The sequence below is a fragment of the Lactuca saligna genome, chromosome 7 (genome assembly GCF_052625555.1).
Source record: "Lactuca saligna cultivar CGN05327 chromosome 7, ASM5262555v1, whole genome shotgun sequence".
Taxonomy (NCBI): domain Eukaryota; kingdom Viridiplantae; phylum Streptophyta; class Magnoliopsida; order Asterales; family Asteraceae; genus Lactuca; species Lactuca saligna.
In genome coordinates this window covers 40,442,000-40,448,015 of record NC_136423.1, presented here as the reverse complement: position 1 = coordinate 40,448,015, position 6,016 = coordinate 40,442,000, and the positions used below count along the sequence as shown (strand labels likewise).

Here is a 6,016-nt window from a genome sequence, read left to right as displayed (position 1 = left end):
CACTAGCTGCTGCCCGGCAACTCACTGAACTCCTGCTTCCCTTGCTCCCCGAATTACCAATATCAATGCAACACTGAGTCTAACTGACCCCTGAAAGACAACCAAGTCAACCCTGGTCCAAGTCAAAGTCCTGGTCAAGGTCAACCTTCCAGGTCAACCCTACTCGCCGAGTCACCCTACTGACTCGCCGAGTTCATATATTCAAAATCCTTCCTTTCGCGTCTCGACTCGCCGAGTCAGTCCATGACTCACTGAGTCTACCGATTTCTGAGTCCTGACCTGTCCAACTCACCGAGTCTCCATCCGACTCACTGATTCGAGTCTCAACTCGAAGGGTTTGGGGTTTCGCAACCTGACTTGCCGAGTCCAAGAACAGACTCGCCGAGTACAAGGCAATCTTCATCTGACTCAACGAGCTATTCATCCCACTCGTCGAGTTGCTCCTAATCTTCATGCTACTCGCCGAGTTTACTTCAAAGGACTCGCCGAGTCCATTCAGATCTCCTTACATGCAGAGGACTTTTGACTCATGCATGGACTCCAAACTGTAGATCTACCCTTCCCAAGCCTATTCCTCACGTAAATTTGCAAACTTTACGTGTAGAGAAGGAGATCTAGGCAAAATACACCATAAACTAGGGTTTAAGGCAAAGAGGCTCCATAAACAACTCAAGGGCTGATACTTTATGCTTCTCAAGACCATAAAATGCTTAGATCTGGAGTAGCAACTTCAGATCTAGCTTCTAACTCAAAAGAATAACATTATGGCTAGAAAGCCCCAACAACCACACATAGATCTAGGTGCACAAAGGGTCCAAGAACTAGATTATTACCTCCAAATGCTCAGAACCGTACTCATAATCCCAGATCTACAGTCCTTTCTTGCTCCTCCAAGTTCCTTCTTCCTTCTCCAAGCTTTAGTGCACCTTCCAAGGCAACAAACGACTCAATCAATGGATATGGCGGCTAGGGTTTTATGTTATGGGTGAAAGAGGCAGTAAAGGAACCCTAAGGAGGAGAATGACGCGCTTAAATAGGCTTGAAGTCCCGAATTTAGGGTTTTCTCCGCACAGACCAGACTCACCGAGTCCCTTTGGCCGACTCGCCGAGTCGGTCACTTACTCCTCGACCCGGATCCTGCTCGGACTCGTCGAGTTCCTCCTTGGACTCGCCGATTCGCCCTTTAAAATTAGGGTTTTCTTTCCTTTCTTGGCCTTCCATACTTCGGGTGTTACAACTCTCCCCCACATAAACTAAACTTCGTCCTCGAAGTTTGCTATGATCCACCGCCTGCGATCTGCCTCCAATACCCCAACAATTAGTCTAACACCAGCTACCTAACCTCGCTGGCATTTCGCTCCGTCATTCAGACTGACATCAATCCTTACGGATAAAAATCTTGGGTCCATCCTGACCCTGAACATTCTGGAACACAAGTTACTCAACCGACAATCCTTCTGATACTCTCCGAGTACTGCAACGTAGGGGGGTTCACCCCTTCTTTCCTTGCGCGATTTCCTTGACTTCCCCAGGCAACGCTCCTTAACCATCTTTCCCCTCTGCCACTGTGAAGACCCTGTCTTCACCCAATCTATTACTCCGACTACTCCCAGTACGGGTCATCATCGCTAGTATCCACTGGGCATTCCTTCTACTATCATTTGGTGTCGAGCACCCCACGATCAACTAACTGAATTCCACCATATGCTGCATACTTGCAATGCTACTGACGGGAAATTCTGCTATTCCTTATCTGGCTTCCGGATGAACTGAGACCACCCTGGTCCCTACCAACCTATCAATATCTGGATAACCGACTCCCACCGATCGCTGTTACCAATATCAACACAACTACTAGTCGCTCCCAGCGACTTTCGAAGAAACTTCAACCACCTATACTGCTCAGTCTATTCTACCATGCTGGCACTACAATTTCCTGGGATCCCCGATCCCTTATCTAGACACTAAGATCCCTACCAGGTCCCACCTGTGCTGCTAAAACTCAAGGGCCTTGCCCACGGGTCTCACCCGCCCCTATCCTTCTAGTCCCACTTGCATAACTACTCTCGCACGGGCCTCGCCTACGGGTCTCACCCAACCATACTACTGAGCAACCCTGCTCTCAGGTCTCACCTACACTGCTATTCTCATACGGGCCTCACCCGTGGGTCTCACCCACTATATCCTAGAGCGGCCTCTCCCAAGGTCTCACCTCTCAAGGGCTATACAGGCAAACTCCTTACCATTCTCATCCATTACCCATTCCTGATACCTATCTGAATTCTAGGAGATAAGGGCCTCACCCCGACTCCGCCAACGAAGCTACTATGGAATGCTACGACTTACCCGCAGTCTTACATCACCTTCTATCGTCGTCTGCTAGTGAATGCTACGGCTGCCCCGTAGTCTGACAACACTTCCTATCACTGACTGCTAGTGAATGCTACGACTGCCCCGTAGTCTTACAACACTTCCTACCACTAACTGCTAGTGAATGCTACGGTTGCCCCGTAGTCTTACAACACTTCCTACCACTGACTGCTAGTGAATGTTACGGATGCCCCGTATGTAACACCCCCCTCTGGCACGTATCACAATATTGTCCGCTTTGGGCCACTCGGCACGAGGACTTCCCAGGGGGTCACCCATCCCGGTACTACTCCCGCCCGAGCACGCTTAACTGCAGAGTTCTTATGGGATCTGCTGCCCTCACGGCTTTAAAACGCGTTGTGATAGGGAAGGTATCCACACCCCTTATAAGGAATGCTTAGTTCTCCTTCCCAGCCGATGTGGGATTAGATCTAACCCACTTTCACCCCCCATTATAGGGTTCGACGTCCCTGTCGAACACATCGACCCGTGCCCTAGCTCTGATACCATTTGTAACACCCCCCCTCTGGCACGTATCACAATATTGTCCGCTTTGGGCCACTCGGCACGAGGACTTCCCAGGGGGTCACCCATCCCGGTACTACTCCCGCCCGAGCACGCTTAACTGCAGAGTTCTTATGGGATCTGCTGCCCTCACGGCTTTAAAACGCGTTGTGTTAGGGAAGGTATCCACACCCTTTATAAGGAATGCTTAGTTCTCCTTCTCAGCCGATGTGGGATCATATCTAACCCACTTTAAAACGCCGTGAGGGCAGCAGATCCCATAAGAACTCTGCAGTTAAGCGTGCTCGGGCGGGAGTAGTACTGGGATGGGTGACCCCCTGGGAAGTCCTCGTGCCGAGTGGCCCAAAGCGGACAATATTGTGATACGTGCTAGAGGGGGGGTGTTACACCGTAGTCTTACAACACTTTCCACCACTAACTGCCAGTGAATGCTACGGCTACCCCGTAGTCTTACAACACTTCCCACTACTGATCGCTATCGACGAAAGCTGAGGCTCTCCCGCCGCTCTTCCATGCTCTACATGCTGCCTATGCCACTGCCTACTAACATGAAAGCATTCCATGCTATCTGACCTCAAGATCTTCGTTTCGACTCACACGAGTCCTACAGGCGATCCTTCAACCTGAATTCCCAACCACATACTAACCATCACCAATACACGCACTGGCTGAGGGGGAGCTTCTCAAACTCCTAACCCTGAACTCCTCAATCATCAAACGCTGAACTACCTATTTTCCTTCTGAGAAGTCGCGTACTCGTTCTGGATTTGCGTGCTCTTACCCTTGTACACTCAGAGGATTTTCCCCCACTTCGATCCTGCTTACACCTCGCTGCACAATGAATAGAGATCCCAATCCTTGCTACTATTCCATAATCAATCTGCTGAGGAATCCGAAGCTTACCATAGCTAGGGATCTAACATGTCCATTTCTAAAGCTTATACGGCTCTGAACTAACGAGACATACCATGTCCCTCCAAGGTATGCTACAGTTACTGCACCCTAAGTAACCTTCTCCAATTGAACCCATCCCCTAACTACTATCCAAATATCCAAGGTATGTAGATGGCATATAACTCGATCACAATCAAACCGCTCAAAAAAAAAAATGAAATGCTCATACCGATAATGATGCAGAATCATAACAATATAATCATGCATAAATAAAAGAACTGAAATCGGAAGTCAAATACCTGCAACGTCCAGAACTGCTCGCGTCCCTAAGGTAGCCATCTGAAAAGCCCTGCCTCCTACTGCAGGCGCCTCTGCACGGCCCTGACGGCCGTCTATGATCCTCAAAGTTGCAGGGGCAGGTACCATCACCCGTCCTGCTAAAAACAAACTGGGGCACTGGGCCTTCTTGTGGCCCCACTGATTGCAGTGAAAACATATCAAGTTTGATCCCTGAGTGGTGGTAGCAGTACAATCCCTAATAAAATGACCGGTCCAACCGCACTTGAAGCAGCCATACTCACCATCGCTACCACTCCTACACGCGCCCCTATGCATCCTGCCACACTTCCCGCATCGACTGCGGTCCTGATAATCCCTCGATCTTGAATCCGATTCCTTGGGCCTTTTGTTCGAACTCGCGGCTACCTGAACCTCATTCGGCTTCCTCTTCTGGATCTGCTCCAAATCAATTTCCCTCTCCCTGGCCCGAGAAATCATATCTTCCAGCGTTTTACAGCCGGACCTACTCACGAACTCCCTGATATAAGCTCTCAGCATCTCGTGATATCGGGCCTTCTTCATCTCCTCATCCGCGACATACTGCGAAACAAGAAGGGCCCTCTCCCTGAACTTGGCGGTGATCTCCACCACAGTCTCAGTGGTCTGCATCAAATCCTGAAACTCCCGGGCCAACTGCCGCACCTTAATAATTGGCGAAAACTCCGCCCTGAACCTAGCTGAGAAATCACACCAAGTCATCGCGTCCAACGCGGCATCATCACCCAAAACATGACCAATCTCTTCCCACCAATCCCTCGCTTTGCCCTTCAGAAGACAGGAAGTGAGTCTGACCTTGTCCTCCTCAGGACACCAGCTCGTACGGAACACGTTGGCAACATCAGCCAACCATCTGCTGCTAGCAATGGGGTCCCTAGCCCCATGATAATCTAGTGCCCCGCAAGCCCTGAAGTCCCGAAATGTCAAGGTACGTGCTCCCATCAATTCCATCATCTCAGTACAGAAGGCTCCTAACCTTTCATCCAAAATCTCCAATATACCCTCCTCGACCATGCCAAAGATCACAGGAGTCGGAGCTAGAATACTGCACGTAACCTCAGTTGATATCAACTCTCTCATCCACTCCTCGAGCTGCTCGACCCCTGAACCCGAGCCTGATCCCTCTCCGGCGCCTGACCCGCCCGCTGGTCTCTCTCGCAACGTCACCATACTGGAACATATAACATAACCACTATCAGAATACTCCTCACTGCTGCGAGACCAAACATACTCACTACCAGGTTCCCGGTCTTGTCTCGGCCTTTCCCGAATCGAGTACGGATCCTCTTCTTTCAGTAGTACGGGCCCATACTACCTTCCACATCTATCCGTACTAACCTCAAGAACTGCTTCGACTCCACCAGGTCCCTTTTCTACTACTACTGCTCCCAACACTACCTCATCCTAGGCTTACCCTAGGGAAACCTCTGACTCAACTCAAACCAGTCCTCAGCTGCTAAAGGTCTCCTGGTGATGCCAATTAGCCATCACCTGGATACCATCACATGTGACGAGGCTCAGATAATCCTTCAAGTAAAAGACTCGTTCCTACAATGGTTGGACTCAACCAAGAGTTGCACAATAGGACCAAATCCAACACTCTGAGATTATTCAACCCTGATCACATGTGACGTGTCGTATCCACCTAATGGCTAACTCCCATCACTCAGAATCCCACAATGCACAAAGCAAGCAGCATTCAGACAAAGGAAAAAATCTAACCATAACATACTCAAGCAATCATATCCACATAGCAAGAATCTGAACTAGCATGCAACACAAACTCATAAACTCAGGCATAACCTAAACAGGCTATCCTACTACTATCTATTCAGCACTATCATGCAGATCAAAAGCACATATAATAGGCACATAAGGCATCATCCCTAGA

General features: G+C 49.5%; 1 pseudogene; it reads left to right on the top strand.

The window, feature by feature from the left end:
• Window positions 1-3,121: 3,121 nt before the first annotated feature.
• On the top strand, window positions 3,122-3,237 carry LOC145007623 (5S ribosomal RNA; annotated as a pseudogene).
• Window positions 3,238-6,016: the final 2,779 nt, after the last annotated feature.